The 18,606-nt window shown below is 45.4% G+C and overlaps 1 protein-coding gene across 1 annotated transcript in view; it reads left to right on the forward strand.

Moving 5' to 3' along the window:
* The window catches only part of EXOC4 (exocyst complex component 4), a 393,664-nt gene that overhangs the window by 289,539 nt on the left and 85,519 nt on the right, over positions 1–18,606 (forward strand). The window lies entirely within an intron of this gene.

The following is an 18,606-nucleotide window of genomic DNA, read 5'->3' on the forward strand; positions in this document are numbered from 1 at the left end:
CAAGCTGCTCTAATGGAAGGTGTCCCTGCCCGTGGCAGGGGTTGGAGCTGGATGATCTGAAGTTCCTTTCCAACCCAAGCCATTCACTGATTCTATGAAACGCAGCCTGGAACACAATCTCATGCAACTTTATAGACGGCTTCCAAAGAAGAAACCTCCTGTGTTCTTGCCAGGCTCATTGAAAGTCGCATTCTTTGGGTTTTTTGCTTTTGCATTTGGCGCCTGGGCCCATTTCATTTAGGAAGAATTACTCTAATTTCTGCTTTCTGAAATGTTTTCCTAATCAGAAGTGCTGGCTGAGAAGAGCCGTCGCATTTGAAATAATTGATGGCTACTTTATTGAGTTGTCAGCGCTAATTCATCCTCCTTTTGAAGCGCTGGGATGTTCAAAGGAGGAAATCCGTTCACAACCTGCTCATTTTTTTTTTGAAGGAAAGTTCATTTTTATAATTACTTTTGATTTCCACTGCGGAATGTAATTGTGGCTGTGTGCGGAGGGGGAGGCACGAAGTACCTCCCAGGCTCGAAAATGCCTTTATTACTACCTTGGCTTCTAATGTCTTTCCCTCCCTCCTTTTTTGCAGGGGTTTAATTATACCTGTTTTAAACGTGCGTTTTGAAATGTGACACCCAGTTCTGGTAGAGAACAAAAGAGAGATTAATCCATTGTTCAAAGGGAAGGTAAAGAAGCTCCAGTCTTTTTTTGTCAGGGGCTGCCCCTCCCTGACAAGCAAGTGGGATGGTCGCAGAGAAGGAGCAGTGATTTTGAAGGAAGGGGGCTGTCAATAGGAGTATTAAAAGATGAACAACAGATGCGGAGATGCTGCCATCACACTGTTCCTTCTCCCCTGATGGTTTTCCTTCCACTGACAGGGAGAAAGGTTCTTGCTAGTGTATAAACTTTGCTAGCACTTTAAAGGTTAATAGTGCTGTAATTTACATCTGAATGAAGGGAGAGAAGGCAGTAAATTAAAAGTTTCCCCTCTTGCTACTAAGGTGTAAATAGATCCCTTGCATGTTGAAAATATCAAATGTAATAATAGTTCTGCTCGTGCACACAAAGCTGTCAGGATGGAAATTTGTTTTGCACATGATCTGCTTTTGTGCTGTGATTTTTACCTGCATGGGCTTTATACAGAGGGAAAAAGCTTTTCCCTTGCATCACCCATGCAGCCGCACCATGAAGTACTTGGTGGTCCCAGTCCTACAGCCCTAGTTCTGGTCATTATGGGCCTCATCCAGGACTCGCTGGGGGCTCCCAACACAAGAGGGAAGATGCTCGGAGGGCTGGAGCAGCCCTGCTCTGGAACCAGGCTGAGAGAGCTGGGCTGGGTCAGCCTGGAGAAGAGAAGGCTCCTGAAGGGGAGACCTGAGAGCAGCTCCAGTGCCTGAAGGGGCTGCAGGAAAGCTGGAGAGGGGCTTTGGACAAGGGCCTGTAGGGACAGGCCAAGGGGAATGGCTTTAAGCTGCCAGAGGGGAGACTGAGATGAGCTCTTAGGCAGAAGCTCTTCCCTGGGAGGGTGCTGAGGCGCTGGCACAGGGTGCCCAGAGAAGCTGTGGCTGCCCCATCCCTGGCAGTGTTCAAGGCCAGGTTGGACACAGGGGCTTGGAGCAAGCTGCTCTAGTGGAAGGTGTCCCTGCCCATGGCAGAGGGTTGGGACTGGGTGAGCTTTAAGCTCCCTTCCAACCCAAACCATTCCATGATTCTATGTGGATTCTATGAATTTAATTACAGTATTCAGGCACCTTTTTTCTCTGTAAACTGCTGCATGGAATGAGAATAGAGTAAGATGATCCAGGAGAGCCCTGCCTTGGGCTGTGTTCTATTTTAATTAATTAGGTGCTGATTATAATTGCGGGAAAAGGTAAGAACAAGGGAGAACTGCAAAGCATGGAATTTGGGTAGATGATATCCTAGATTACAATCACCACTGACCTTGAAGTCAGTGGAGTTACACTGGCTTTCTTCCAGTGTGAGTGAGATGAGAGCTATCCCATTAGCTCTAAATAATGTCAATTTAAACATTAAAAGACAGAAAAAAAGATGGTCATTCAGCTGCATCCGACTGCTGTCTACATGAATAGCGTCAGCCTCAATTACCTCTCGAGTTGCATACAATTAAAAGGAAAATAAGCTTGAAAATGAAACAAATCAAACATTCAAGCCTCTAGCACTTCTAGCAGAAGGCATGGAGGTTTTGTTGCTTAACTGGTTTTATTATGTCAGGGTGGTGTCAGAAGCTGTACTACAGGTAGGATGTAGTGATAGGACAAGGGGTAACAGGTTAAAACTTAAACAAGGGAAGTTTAGATTGGATCTAAGGAGGAAATTCTTTCTTGTTAGGGTGGTGAGGCACTGGAATGGGTTGCCCAGGGAGGTTGTGAATGCTCCATCCCTGGCAGTGTTCAAGACCAGGTTGGATGAGGCCTTGGGTGAGATGGTTTAGTGTGAGGTGTCCCTGGCCATGGCAGGGGGGTTGGAACTGGATGATCTTAAGGTCCTTTCCAACCCGAGCTATTCTATGGTGACACGTTGAACACCCCTCTTTGGTGTTCAATGTTTGGTATTTCATATTTAATTCTTGCTCTATTGTTTTCCATGGCACTTTGTGGAAGATGAAAAATATTCTTGATCACCATTACCCTGCTTAGGCAGTGAAGATGAGAGTTACTGAGCTGCTGGAGTGCGGCCAGAGAAGGGCAATGGAGCTGGTGCAGGGCCTGGAGCACAAATGTGATGGGGAAGGGCTGAGGAACCTGGGGGGGACCTGATCGCTGCCTACAACTGCCTGAGAGGAGGATGGAGCCAGGAGGGGCTGGGCTCTGCTCCCAAGGAACAAGGGATGGGACAAGAGGAAATGGCCTCAAGATGCTCCAAGAGAAGGTGTCTGAAGTTTGTGTTGGAAGGGACCTTAAAGCTCATCCGGTTCTAACCCCCTGCCACGGGCAGGGACACCTTCTGTGAGTAGGGGAAGTAGCCACATGCTTTAGGAAGACAGCTGAAGTTTGCAGATAGAAAAGTTTGTACCACAAGAGAGGGCTGGGTGTTGAGTGAGCTCCTCAAAGAGTTAACAAAAGGGCTGTCAGAGTGACAAATAGCCCATGGCTTCCTGGTTAGCATTGCCTTTTCGAATCACTGGACCACACTACGTTTAAGAGATGTCCCTGTTCGAAGCAACTTCAAATGCTTCTGGCCATGACGATGCTTTTTAGCCCTTCCTGTGAACCATCTACCCGTAACCACTGGAAGGGATGAAGAATGGGTCTCAGAGCAGTTGCCATACCACAAAGCAGAGATCAGTCTGAACTATCAAAACCAAAACAGCACAAAAAAAGGGGAGAAAAAAGCGAAGAGGTTAAGACTGAGCAGCTGATGCTCTGAAAATAAGAACCTGCTGTTAGAGGCAGGAATATCCATGACAAATGGACTCGAGCAAGCAGGACCTACCCGCGTTGAGTGCAGACCAACACATAGCTGGAGGGTGTCAGGGCTTACTCAGTCTTTTAGGCTCTTAAATATAACTTGGCAGCACTTGCATGGTTTGTAAGGCCAACAGAATCTCCTTCAATTGAAATTAATTGTCTGCATGGATACAAATGCATATTGGAGTTTCCATATCGCGGCCCCAAGCCGGGAATATGGGCTCAGCATCTCTTTAATTGCATTCAGCATTGCATTTCACAGCTGGGCTGAAGAGCAGCCAGAAAAGCTGCTTTCCATCAAGTCACGTTTCAAGTTACAAGTCCTCCTCTGCTAATTTTGACTTGAATAGTTCACCAGGACCAGAGCACTGGAGATACAAAGAACTGGAAAGGTTTGGGAAAGGAGAGAAAGACTTTTCCCATCCAAGTGTGGATTTGACAGTGAGCTAATGCAGACAGATTAGTACCCGCTATCGCAGAAGAACTTCTACCTGAAAGTCAGTGTGGTTTCAGAGCTAATAGAAGTACCACAGACACGGTATTTGTTCTCAGACAACTGCAAGAAAAGTGTAGAGAACAGAATAAGGGGATGTATGTAACTTTGGTTGACCTCACCAAAGCTTTTGTGACTGTGAACAGAAAAGGCCTGTGGCTGATCTTGGAACGATTAGGTTGTCCCTCCAGGTTCCTCAAAATGATTATTCTGTTACATGAGGATCAGCAAGGCCAAGTCAGATACGGCAGTGCACTCTCTGAGCCCTTCCCAATAACCAATGGTGTGAAACAAGGTTGTGTTCTCACACCAACTTTATTCAGTCTTCTTCAGCATGATGCTCCAAAGGGCTACGATAGACCTCGACGAACAAGACACCATTTATATTCAATATCATACTGATGGTAGCTGATTTAATCTAAGGTGACTGAAGGCCCACACTAAGACCCTAAATCATCTTGTCCATGAACTTCTTTTTGCTGATGATGCCGCCCTTGTTGCCCACACAGAAGCAGCTCTGCAGCGTTGAACATCTTGCTTTGCAGAGGCAGCTGAGCTTTTTTTGGGCAGGAAGTCAGCATGAAGAAGACAGTAGTTCTCTACCAACGTGCACCACAAGAAGATTACCATCATGCCCACATTACCATCGGCGAGTGAGAGCTCAGTTCAGCAGTTCAGCTATCTGGGAAGCATTATTTCCTCGGATGCCACGATTGACAGAGATAGACAACAGAATAACAAAGGCATGTAGAGCCTTCGGAAAACTCCATAAAAGAGTCTTGGTGCAATAAACACCTGAAGAAAAGTACAAAGATCAGTGTCTAGAGAACCATTGTACTGTCTACTCTTTTCTATGGGTCTGAACCATGGGTCATCTACCGTCATCACCTGCGACTCCTCGAATGCTTTCATCAGCACTGCCTCCGTACAATTCTGAACATCCATTGGACTGACTATGTGTCAAATGTTACTGTCCTCGAACAGGCAGGGGTCACCAGTATCGAGGTCCTGTTGCTGAAATCACAGCTGCACTGGGCAGGGCACGTCTCTAGGTTGAAGGATCACCGCCTCCCTAAGATCGTGTTTTATGGTGAACTTGCCACCGGTAGCCGCAAGAGAAGTGCCCCAAAGAAGAGATATAAGGACTCCCTGAAACAACACCTTAGCCTTGGCCATACTGACTACCATCAGTGGTCCACCTTGGCCTCCAATTGGGAGACTTGGAGACACACCATACATAATGCCGTTGACTCCTTTGAGAGTTCACGCAGAACCAGTCTCGAGGAGAAAAGACAACGTAGAAAGAATTGCCCCCCACCTATACCACCCAAGGAGAACTTTCACTGGGCTTTTTGCAGCCGGATTTGCCTATCCCACATTGGCCTTTTTAGTCATCAGCACGCTTGTAGTTAGCGTGGGTTAAAGCCCTTCTCAAATCTTCGTTTGCAAACTCAAGCCATGATGAATGCAGACAGTTTAACCCAGGAGTTGATATGCTCAGGCAGGTACCTTTGGGTGTCTGGAAAGATGGGAGCTTCCCAAATAAACTCTGATTTTTGATATAACGGGAATAAGAGCTCTTGAACGTGAAACAATCCAGCCTTGAAAAGAAGGTGGCATTTAAGAGCACGTTCGCTTTTGTTTTGCTGAACATTGGCCTTAGCCTGACGTGTTTTTTATAACCTCTAAGAAAACAGAAATAAATTGCCATAATAGAGCCAAGAAAGCAAAATCCCTTGATAATCTGCAGCTAAGTTCATGCTCCAACTCCTTTGTACATGAAACAGAAAGGAAAAGTCTTGGTCAGAGCTCAGGCAACGACAGATTTGTGGTATCATGAAGCCTTCCAAAAGTGGTCTAAAATACATATATCTGTCTGTTTAATCTTACTTATTTAGGGTAGCTTGAGTTTGATGAGAGTGGTAGAGGAAGAAAGAGGAGGAACATACGCTGGTGGTGCCGGCAGGTCATCACTGGAGTAGACATGAGGGTTTGAATCCCTTTGGGATGATCTTGGGCTGGTTTGAGCCTCCCACACCTCTGTGCAATATTCCCTCCAATCCTGGCATTTTTACATGGATATCAGCTTGGCTTTTTGTTTTAAAGTGCATTTCCACCCTGTGTCATTTGGCACTGATCCATATCTAGGTAATGAGAGAGGTTGTTTCCCCTCTGATGAGGAAAAATGGTTGGAGTGTTTTCCTCCTAATAGGTTAGCAAGTGTTGAAACTGATGCAGTGAAATCATGGCAGAGGAGCATCTCCCCCTGAGTTTACTGCAGTGGTGAAAAACACGCTTCTCAACAGACTTTGGGGCTTTCTTTTAGGTTTATTCCCAATAATAAAAGGTGAATGCTCCATCCCTGGCAGTGTTCAAGACCACGCTGAACAGGGCCTTGGATGACATGGTCTAGTGTGGGGCATCCCTGCCCATAGTACGGGTTATGGAACTAGATGAGCTTAGTGCCCTTTCCAGTCCAAACCATTCTGTGATTCCCTTGCACTAGCTGTTTCACTTTGCTCCTAATAAAGAAGCAGCTCTTGAAGGCATAGGGTGGCCTTAAGGAAATGCTGTTGAAGTCCAGTCTATCTCCAGTAGATGGTACCTTCCACACCAGCCTCAGCTGCCAGTACTAGACCCGTACTTGACCGCTTGCTTTGCAGATGATCCACATCATTGCCTCTTCTCTTCCCCTTTTCCTTCCCTAAATCCCCAGTGACTGGGTATAACTCATAGCCTGGCATAATTTAAGGTTCTTTATAGGTTATTCCTTACTTGCCATCTTTCGTTGCATCTTTTCTTGCAGGTATGGTGGTAGGGGATCAGGAGAGATTTGAGTGAAGGTGGGGATGGCTTGGCTGGATAGGGGAGGATTTTCCATGCATAAGAAAGCATAAATTGTAAATATATGTACTGGAGACAGATAAGTGACACATCTAAGATTAGTGTTGATACCGAAGGAGAACAGAACACAAAAGCAGGCCTGGAGGCAGCAGAGTATGTCTTAGGAAGTGGCTCAGTTCCCATCCCTACCATTGCTTTACTTTAAGGGGCTGCTAAAACTCAGCTCGAGATCCAGGTCTGTGAGATAACCCTTTCTCTTTACAAGCTGGACTCTGGAGGAATGGGAGGGAACTCGGGAAACAGGCAGTCAGAAAGTTCATGGCAGCAGAGGCAAGGAGCAGGTATTCACAGAGCAGCTTGACAGCTGGGTTCGTTGTACAAGCTGGGGTCAAAATCAGCTTGTCTATGGTTGGGTTTCTTTACGTCCGATTCAAGGCTCTTTGAACTTCGGGTTCATGCAACTTGGGTTACATGTGTTGCTAGCAAAAAGGAGCTGGTTTTACAGTGGTTGATATTGTGACTGGTTTCATGGAGCAGGTCAGTGTAGACAAGGCAAAAAAAGTAGTGACGGAAGTTTGTGGGTCTGTCTTTAAATCTTCACTTTTGGAGATTGGCATCCAGAGGAACAGAGGAAAATTTCCACAGGCAGAAGCAGTATAGAACCCCAGACTGGTTTGTGTTGAAGGGACCTTAAAGCTCATGCACTTCCAACCCCCTACCATGGCAGGGACACCTTCCACTAGAGCAGCTTGCTCCAAGCCCCGTCCAACCTGGCCATGTATTTGGAAGCTGACAGCCTTCTGCAGGTGGACTTTGAATGAGAACATCCTCTCCAGAACATGCCATTATCAGTCCAAAGCCTCTTCCCTGCCTCATCCTCTGCCTTGCTGAACACATACCAGATATTAGTAAGTCCACAACTGCTTGCTGGACCCAATGCCTTGCAATCGTTTATCTTAAAGGCCATTTCTCACAAGAGTTAGTTCATGCCCCCAAAATATCTTTTCATTTAGTTGTGTAATGAAGCAGGAGCAGGCAACTTTAAGCACCTTTATCATGGTAAAAATAGCAGTCAAGACACAGCTTAAGGTACTTTTCATTTCTATGATGTGTTCTTTACAATCTGTCCATATCCGCTCTTTCTTCACTTCTGTTTCTGATCGCATGAAGTCTCCAGCATCCTTCCTGCTTTATTTTTGTGTATCACACTCTTAGGAAAGGCAGATGAAAACAGAAGGAGCAGAGAGAGCTTGAATGCTGTAATTGCTTTTCCAATCAGTTTTAGAGAGCTGCTGGAGAAACAAAATGCAAAAGCAGTTAAAAATGTGTTTATGGTTCCAGCTTATTGCAGGAAGATGCTCAAATCTCTCTTCTACCATAGGTATCCTTGGTGCAGCAAATGATTAAATGGATGACAGGAATCTTTAGGTAAGGCTGGTGGAAACTGGTTAATAAAAGCATGTTTTCCACTGACCTCTTTGGTACCTTTGGTGTACTTTGCTGTAAATGGATTAACACCATTTTTCCTGGGTGACTTTTATAAATTGGTTCTGGGCGAGATACATGGGGTCATAACACAGGGTGAAACCCTCCCTTCCTTTCTTCAGGGTTTACTCCACAGGTACTCAATGAATTTTCCTTAGCTAAGGAGGTCTGAGAAGGCAAAGATTGGGATTTGTCCCATTTCCAGCGTTCAGAAGCTGCTGGAAATGGGGAGGGACATCAGTGTCAGTGGTGGCTGCAGGGCTATGTGGTGGCTGGAATGGAAAGGAGAGGCTTAAGGATTGTGGGTTTAGGTTAAAGGAGAGAGGAGAAGGGACCTTGTATTTGTATAAGTGTCTGATTGCAGCCCAGTTCATGGTGTTGCCCCTGAGTCTTCCCTGTGATAAGGAAATCATAGAATGGTTTGTGTTGGAAGGGACCTTAAAGCTCATCCACTTCCAACCCCCTGCCAGGGGCAGGGACACCTTCCACTAGAGCAGCTTGCTCCAAGCCCCTGTGTCCACCCTGGCATTGAACACCGCCAGGGATGGAGCAGCCACAATCCAAAAGTTCCAGGGATGGCTCAAAAAACCTTCATGCTGAAGGATTCCCAAGAGATTTCAAGCCAAAATGAATCTTCTAATGCTACAACATGTATGGTTTTAACAGCCCGTCAGCAGAGGGTGGTGAGGGTTCTTGGGTCTGGGTGCTGGTACCCTGCTAGGGAAGATGCAGTGCTTCAGCTCTGAATTGATATGTCTTGGGACAGCTTAAGGTTCACAGAACTGAAGATGGTGTAGCTCAGGACTACGGTGTGTTGGCAGATGAAGGTGAATGAATCTAGTAGTGCTGCCAAGCCAAGGTTTGCCCAAAGCACATCTGTAAGTAATACTTCCTTTAGCACTTGCATCCACATTCACCTAATGCAGGGATAATGAGATTTCTGTCTCCTATATATCCTTCACATTGAAGTCAAACAAGTCAGCAGAAGATTGAAGACATTGTAGTTAATGGGGCTACGTTTTGGGTAATCACGGTGTTACAAAGATGGGTTTTCTACAATGTGTCATTCACAGTAATTATTATTTAATGTGTTTATTAACATGTTGATGAAATTTAGGGGCAGCTGATAGAAAACGCTTATTTTAAGAAACTCGTGATGCTGGTTTTGTGTGAAGCAAGTTAATGCTCTGTTTTCAGCAAGAAAGCATCTGATGTGGGTTCTCTTTACATTTCCCAAGTGTGTTTGTTGCTCAGCTGTGTGGTTCAAATAATCCAACAGAAGGAGCCATCGGGAGTTCTCACTGGGGGTAGGATAAGCACTTATCTCCAAGGGGGACCTAATATCACCCAAGGAGCCTCCAGAGCTAAAGGAAGTGTATTCAGGAAGTCTTTGGGGGACAAAAAATACATGTTCTGGCTTCTTGGAGCAAGGCATCGTTGAGAAGCCGGTGGAGAGCCTTGCCAGTGTGGGACTGTGCCCTAGTAATGAAATCACCCTTTGTCCCCCCTGACATGGGAAAAAGGTTAAAAACTAGCTGTCAAGCTGTAGTTCTATCATATTGATGCTTATGAATGCTTTTTGCCCTTTTGTCTTCATCCTTTAGAAGTCCTGCTTGCCCAGGGATGCTTCCTGTAGCAGTGATGTCTACCCAGTGTGATCTCAATGCAGCAGAGCTTCCTTATGGAAAGCCACATTTTCTATCACACTAATGTTATTCAGGAAAATAAATGTGCTTTATAACCTATTCAATTACTTGCTGCGAGCTCAGAGTGGGCCGATGTCTTCTGAAGGCTCTGATATGGTGGCATCTGATATAGCAGCGAATTAAAATCACATGGCTGAAGGAATTACTGCCCCAGCCATCTGCCCAGTGCCTTCAGTGGTGGTTAACTGGGAAGGTGAGGGTATCTGATCCACTTCAGTTCAGTTGCAGAACCTCTGATTTTCATTGTATTTTGATGCAGACATATCCTGATCTCAGTTGACCTTGATATATGATGCAGAATGAGTGCTGTGAAGGTTTGGGAGCAGATTCACAGGTAGGTGAGAGGTAACAATCATAGAATAGTTTAGGTTGGAAGGCCTCTGCAAAGCTTATCTAGTCCAACCCCCCCTGCAATGAGCAGGGACATCTTCAATTAGATCAGGTCCTTAGATCATGCTGTTGAATGGAGCAGAGGAGATGACTTGGCCATCTGATTTTAATCCATCATCTCATCTCTTGAAGTCCCTGTAGATCTTGAGCTCTGCACTCCTACATTGGTGGGAGCAGGACACTTGGCTCCTCAGAAGAGCAGAGCTGTCATACATCCCATGTTGAAGGGTGTCAGGTTTGTGTCCTGCTCACTCCTCCCTGGCAGAGCATGAGGCTCACAAAGTCCTTGGTCAGACTAAACATTACTGAGCAGTAACTAAAAACATCGGTGTTATCAGCGCTGTTCCCAGGCTGAAAGTCAAAAGCACAGCACTGCACCAGCTACTAAGAAGGAGAAAAATGACTGCTACTGCTGAACCCAGGACAATTGAGTTTTGATATAGAGGCTTAAGATGATCTTCAATTCCAAACGGGACCTTTTCAGTGGCAATACTTCTGGTTGTCTCTTGACCAGTTTTTGATCCAAAACCTTGCATAACTTCTATGATTCTGTCTGGTTTTGGGACTGTATTTTAGTAATATCTTTCTTAAGGAGTCAACCAGTAAAACCTTTTCAGAAGCTTGTGTTTATTTAGGAGAAAGTTGAGCTTGTTTTGAAAGGACTCATTCTTATTATGAGCCATTTCCAACTTGGTCACAAAGAGTGGCATTAGCAACCATGGTCTGGAAGGACTTCAGTAGTAAGGTATGTTTTATTTTTGTGGTCACTGCTCAGGATCACCTTGAGCTCTTGACCTCTTAGAATCAAACAAGATTGAATATGACCCAGTGCAGCCCAGAAGGCCAGTTGTGCTTTGGGCTGCATCCAAAGGAGTGTGAATAGCAGGTCAAGGGAGGTGATGGTACTGCTCTGCTCTGATGAGACCCCACTTGGAGCATGGTGTGCAGCCCTGGAGTCCTCAGAGCATGCAGCTCTGGAGACTCCTTGGGTGATACTGGGTCCCCTTGAAGATAAGTGGTTATTCTACCCCTAGAGAGAGCTCCTCATGGCTCCTCCTGTTGCATTATTTGAACCAAGCAGGCTTTCTAGCAGGACATGTTGCGTTAGGATGAGGGGTGATGGGTTTAAACTAAAAGAGGGAAGATTCAGGCTGGATGTGAGGAAGAAATTCTTTATAGTGAGGGTGGCAAAACACTGGCACAGGTTGCCCAGAGAGGAGGTGGATGCACCATCCCTCCCTGGAGACGTTCAAGGCCAGGCTGGATGTGGTTCTGGGCAACCTGATCTAGTTGAAGATGTCCCTGCTCGTTGCAGGGGCTTGGACTGGATGAGCTTTGAAGGTCCCTTCCAACCCAAACCATTCGCTGATTCTAGTGGAGCTCCTTTAATTTGCTCCTTCTACACAGAACTGAATCAAACCCACTCCCATTAATTGCAACGACATCCTGACATGAAAGGCACATTTCTCCTCCGCTCTCTGCATTCAGAGCCCTTCTCCCAGAGGCAGAAAGGCGATCTTGGAAGTGCCACCTGCCTTCCCGATGAAGCTCAGCATTTCATCTGCTTCCCTCGCCTGCAGTATTGCTCCTCTTTAGCAGCACGGCATTGCCAGAGAGATCTGAACAAAGCTGACAACATTCAAGAGACAAATTATCTCCATTCGGAGTTAATTTCTGTTTCCCAGCAGGGCTCTGCTGTGACCCCGCTGGGTTTGGAAGTGCTGCTGTTTGGTTAATAGAGGAATGTTTTGTGGATGACTGTATCCGCGCTCCGCTGACGCCAAGTTTGGCTTCAGCCGCTCCCTCGCCTTCTTACTCGGCTGCCACCATTGCGAGGCCTAAATGGATTTATTCACAGGACACTAACTTGACTGTCATTAGCATAGGGAGGGAATAATGTATGAGCAAGCTATAAAACAAAATGCTCATTCCCTGCCATCCATAACTGCCTGGGAGGTCTCTTAAAGATGTACTGCAGGGAGCCATCTGCTCCGAAGGGGAGATGGGACTGTCAGGAAATGAGACGCAAGTCAGACATGGGAAGGGAAGATCTATAGGATCATCCAGACCATTTGCTGAGCAGGACTGCTCATTACTGCTCCGGCTGGGAATTGAACAGTGGCATCTCCATTGTTATTATCCACCTCTCATAATGAGCTGACCCAGTGGGTCTTTCATTTCCCGATCTGGTTCTCTTTTTCCCTCCTAGAATGTGATTTGAGGGGGAGAAGGCAGCTTCCTTTTCACATCTCCCTTTTGCTGTTATTTTGGAAGCAGGATTGTTGTGTTGTGCGGGGATTTGTCTTTGCCACAATGGAAATCCTGAGTTAGGATTAGATGGCTGCCGAGCTGCTGAGTAGTTCATTTCATTCTTCTTGCTCCTTGCAGGGAGCTCAAAGGAGTGGAAGTACTCATCACATAGTGTGGGAAACTGTCAAGTGCAACTGAATACTCTTCTGGTCCTTTGAGTGTGGATTTTGGGATTAAGGTACAGGTATTTGGGCAGATCGTGATAAAATACCCTAGGAGCATAGTTAGGGTATAGTGAGCCTCTGTGTTCTGATTGGGAAAGGGGGAAAGCACAAAGGTGGATGAAGGGATGGTTCCTCTGGTGTGTAATTCAGGGTTTATCTATAGGAGTGCTCCTCAACACATGACATTTGACTTTACAGCACCGGGCAAAGAGTGCAGCTGGCTCCTAACACATATATTTATCACAGAGCTTGGCCCCCATCCAGACCTTGGTTTGTATTGAAAGGTGTTAGATGGAGCTCTATGAGAGGTGTTGTTTTTCCATCCCTCTTCATGTGAATAGGGTGGTGAAAGTCACTTTGGTGATAACTGTGCCCCTTCTATGAGATTCTCTGCACACATCCAAGCGATCCCATTTCCTGGGTTAAGCTGGTGAGGCCAACCTTTCCTACAGGAGATGGTCAGCCTCAAAGTGAATACAGTTTTCCTCATTTCCATCCTCATACTTTGAAGCATCCTGCTTCAGAAATGGTCCCATTGGACCTGTCATCAGCTGGGGTCTGAGTCAAGAGTAAGCAAGTCGCTTTGGTGATGAAGGATAAAACAGTGTTCTAAGTGTTTAACACCCACGAGTCTCATTGTAATTGCTACTTGTCTTTGCAACAATGGAATCACGGTGTCTGTTTTCCCATCTCCTGAGCAGGAGAGCTTGTCACACCTGAATTTCATGGCGTTTTAGTGGTCACTCAGTTTTGATTAATGCAGTGTTAATACAAGCTGTCGGATACTTGGAACGAGCTGCTCACAATCTCCATGCATGAGGAGTTTCAAAAGAATCCTCTGGGGATATCCAGGCACAGAAGTGTGATCCCCTTAGTCTTTGACGTGTACAACACAAGGCTTAGTTCATTGACTCAATCAGAAGTGATACTGTTACATGCAACACATGAGTTGGGCAGAGCACTTCATGCTGCATCTTCTCTGCGGGGCTGGTGATGGACACTGGTGCTGTGCGAGGGCAACCTGAGCTGCCCTTAAACTGGTCAACTCCAACCCTGCTCCTAACCCAAGTGCAGGAAAGTAAACAAGCAGAGTAAATGAACCTATAGAGCTTTTAAATCCTCTGCTTCGTTTTGCAAGAGACGATTCAGTTGACCTCTTTTGTGGTTTCCAACTTAGGAAGCAGGTCGAAGGAGGGGATCCTGCCCCTCTGCTCTGCTCTTGTGAGACCTCACCTGGAGCATTGTGTGCAGTTCTGGTGTCCTCAACATAAAAAGGACATGGAACTGTTGGAACAAGTCCAGAGGAGGCCACGAGGATGATCAGGGACTGGAGCACCTCCTGTATGGAGACAGGCTGAGAAAGTTGGGGCTGTTCATCCTGGAGAAGAGAAGCTGCGTGGAGACCTCAGAGCAGCTTCCAGTATCTGAAGGGGGCCTATAGGGATGGTGGGGAGGGACTCTTCATTAGAGACTGTAGTGACAGGACAAGGGGTAGTGGGTTCAAACTGAAACAGGGGAAGTTTAGATTGGATCTAAGGAGGAAATTCTTCCCTGTGTGGGTGTTGAGGCACTGGAATGGGTTGCCCAGGGAGGTTGTGAATGCTCCATCCCTGTTGGTGTTCAAGACCAGGTTGGATGAGACCTTGAGTGACATGGTTTAGTGTGAGGTGTCCTTGGCCATGGCAGGGGGGTTGGAACTGGATGATCTTAAAGTCCTTTCCAACCCAAACTGTTCTATGATGCTCTGATTCTAAGCTCTGCCAAGGGCTTCATAAAGTGGAAATTTCACCAGACTGAGGGTATCTGGATTCTCTTTGTGTGTGTAGACACATATGTGTGTTAATGTAATCCTATAATGTGCAAATAATAACGTACCTTGAGTGCATTACTTCTGATTTCCTAATGGTTTTGCTTTTTACTTACTATGTTGTACCTGGAAGGAGGAGCAGCAGAAGGTGTTCTGAGAAGACCTCAGCTCTGTGAGGGTTACATCTGGAGATGGTTAAAAGGCCTTTTCTTGCTGTCTCATAGTGTGATTCCTCATTCCAGTGATGTATTTGTTTGAAATCCTTTGGAAGCAGAGGAAATTTGGGCTGGGGAGTCCTTGTCTTGTCCTGGAGAGTCTACTGGTTAGAGCATTGGCCTGTGCAACAAGACAACCAATTTCATGTGCTTTAGCTGAATGAATGGTCTAGGAGGAAAAAAATCTCTTTTTTCTATTGGTTTCCTAAGCACTGAGACAGGCAGAGATCAGTTTTGTCTATAAAAAGCATTTCAGCACAGGTCTGTTCTAATGGAAATGTGGAAAAGGTCTTGATTTTACCCATTCTTTGGGGGCAACCTAAATCAGAAACGTCAGGAGTTGCTGCGAAACCAAATCCTCATCCTCTGGCCCCTTGTGAGCATTGTGATTTTTCACTTTCTCCCTTAAAATTAAACTCCCCCTTAGCTCTGCAGAATCCAGTAGCTGCAACATGAGGGTAGCTCTGGGAGCTGATGGCTGTTGATGTGGTCCATCAATCACTGATGTCAATGGTAATGTTCAGCCCTGCATGCACAGGGCTACGTTATGTGTGACAGCAAGTTCTCAGCGAGAGCCTTGTGGTAAGGGTTTTAGCAAGAATAGCAGAAATCCATCTCAAGTTAGTTGCAGTAAGTGACCTTTAAAACCATTTTGGAATATATAAGATTTCTTGGTTTTACACTCTAATTCCCACAGTAGAAAAGAAACATCTATAGTTATAGAATCATAGAATCATGGAATGGTTTGGGCTGGAAAGGACCTTGAAACTCATCCAGTTCCAACCCCCTGCCACTGGCAGGGATACCTTCCCCTAGTCCATCCAACCTGCCTTTGAACGCCTCATTGGTTTGACACCATTAATTCTTGGTGAATACAGGCTATAGTTACAGTCTTTGCATTGGTGTCTGTATGGAGAGCATAAATCCAGGGGCACGGTATTGTCTGATTCTGGATACTAAGCCATCCTCCATCTATTTTTTACTGTTGCTTTTGGTTTTTTCATCAGCCACCTTCCCTTGTGCTCACTGTGTCTTTCCTAGAGCATCTCTCCTCCCCACAGGACATGCTCATGGCCTCCCTCTAGCAAGAAACTTCTAATAGGCAAATATGCTTTAAATGCTGGGCCTCTAGGACTGAAGAAAATAGACCTTGGAGCGCACAGAGTATTCATAACAATAATACAGATGGGTCTGAATCTCCAAATGGGACTCAGCGTATGAAAACATCTATTATAAAACAAGGTTCACTCTGCTGCCAGAATTGATGGCCTGCTTCTGAGCATCATTAATTCCATAGCCCACGTGCAGTTGGTATCGTGTGGCAGCTGCTAATGATGTTCTAGAGCAGATATTACAAAGGAGAAAGAAACCTGCTCCTCAGTACCTGAGAAAGAAACCATCACCTTGCTATGGGTTTATGTGTAATGGGGAGCGGTGTGTAAAATCCCAAAAAGAGATGTTTCTGGGAATATTCATGGGGGGACCGAAAGTGTCAGGGATAAGGTTTTCAGCTCCTCATGCAGGACATACCTGGATGTTATTCCTTTTCATTGCAGCCCTGCACAAACGTGTATTGATTAATAAAGGAAGAGCATGGCCTGCGCCTGGCACTTCTAAGTGATAAACAGTTATGCAGCAGTAAAGAGGGTATATTAAAGGCTACGAGCTAATGACTTTTCTTGTGTATGTAACACATTAAACCCAGCATGAAGCTACAGCTATTTTATCATGCTGCTAATGTCCCTGACAACATTCACTTGGTGGGAGTGAATGGATGGAAAGCCATTTACAGAAGTAAATTAAAATACCTTAAAAAATGCCTTTAATAATAGCTACAGAACTCAGCAGGATCAGAGAAGTGAGAGATACAAAAGATCTATTAAGTTATCCAGTCCATCTCCCTGCCAAGGCAGCGATATTCCTTATTATGCAGTTACTACTGTATCATTCAGTGAAGATTTAAATGTCTCAAGTGCCAGTGCCTCTGATGATGGGAGAGCAATCTAAAGGCTGGAAGATTGGCCTGTCACAAACTTTCCCCTGTGTGCAACCTCATTTTTCCTTCCCTGCTCATCTGCACTGCACACATAAGATGTGCAGTGGGAGTAAAGGGATGAAAATCCTTATCCGAGTGTTAACTTCGCTATTTCCTGCTTTTTAAGCTTGTAACAATGCTGAGTTAGCAGCCTGCTTGGTACTGGGGATTCATGCTTGTTTCTTTGAAGGCTCAAAAGACATCAAGGAGATACTTCCAGTCCCATGGCTGTGATTTACAGCAGCATGTATCTGGAGGTAACAGGATGGCAGGGATGCTCGGTGGCTTCTGCAGGATTGACCCACTGAATCCTATCTCTTTTTGGCCTGCTCACAAGCTCCTGGGCACTGGCTAAGAGCTGATGTGCTGAGAGTTCTCATTTTGTGGGTAATTTAGGAGATTTGAATAGTTGGGGTGCCTTTCGTGGGGTCAGATTTGCATTGCTAGTTCTGGAGAAGAAAATGCCACTGCTTTTAGGGATTTCTGTGGCAGGGCTTTTGGGATGGCCAGGTGGTTTTGTTTGGCTAGCTGTTTTTAAGCATACCTTGGGCATCTTCTGCCACGAAGCGTATTTGACCTCAAAATCAGGATAAATGCATCCAGTATAACCAGCCACAGACGTTCACCCTGTGATTTCTGCATCAAATCCTTAACTCTGATTTGAGTCTTTCAGAAAAGCACCTGGGCTTGACTTGGAGCCTTGCAGAGATGGAGAAGCAGCACAAGCAAGCTGTTGGTGTGCTTAATTACCTTCTCTGTTAAAAAACATGTAGCTCATTGCTGCTCTGGTATGATTCTGGTATGAGCTTCAGCTCCCATCTGCTGGATCTTGTTACGGCTGGCTTAGAAGGTTTGAGTAAAATAAGTAAGGAGCTTTAACTATGTTCTAGTGTCAAATACATTCAGGAGCTCAAAAAGGGTTTTTTTCCCTTTTTTCTGGGTTTTTCCCCCCCCTTTTCTATGCAAATGTGTGAACAGAAGTGTCGTGATAGCCATCAGGTCCAGATCATTGGGGCTACATAGAGTGGGCAGTTGAGGAGATCATTTCTCCTTGGTGAAAAACATGCATATAGATGTATTATGTATGTAACATACATAGTTGTATTGTCCCATTGTTTCGTCTTGATGGTGGCAAAATTGGTTTCTGGTGGGGCAGATGACCTGTGTCTCATACAAGGGTGAGCATCAGTCTAGAGTGGTCACTAAGGATGGCAAAAAAAGAGTTGAATTGTAACCCAGATGTTGTCCGTGTCTTAAATTATGTGAGAAGGTATGAAGGAAAGTGTTGGCCGCTTCTAACCTGTGATGCTGTAAGAAGAGACTCATGTTTGAGTAGGAAATCTAAGTTTTTAATTAAAACTGAAGTTCTAACATGAAAAATTAAAGTTTAATGGGGAAATCTTCCTAGGAAAACTTTTCCATGCTGTGAAGCTCAATCTGGAGCACAAGCCTGTCGCGGACTTGGACAGAGAATGTGATGGAAAAGCCCATCCAACCATACCCACGAGCCTTGTGCTTCCTCTCCAGTCTTCTCTGGCTTTGGGATTTGGCCTCAATATTGTCAATAGCACATGTGTGCCTTTAGATTATGCAGGCTTTACTTCAAATTGTGTAAGTAATATAAGTAAGATGAGTATCACCTAGCTTTTATTTAAATCACTGCAGTGAATAGGTTGAAAATACTCATGGCAGACTCCTCTTTCTGTGCTTTAAATAGCTGTGATTGATTGTGCA

This window comes from Pezoporus wallicus, unplaced genomic scaffold, assembly GCF_028554395.1.
Source record: "Pezoporus wallicus isolate ANWC-B61680 ecotype Strahan unplaced genomic scaffold, APGP_CSIRO_Pwel_v1 contig_4722, whole genome shotgun sequence".
Classification (NCBI taxonomy): Eukaryota; Metazoa; Chordata; class Aves; order Psittaciformes; family Psittacidae; genus Pezoporus; species Pezoporus wallicus.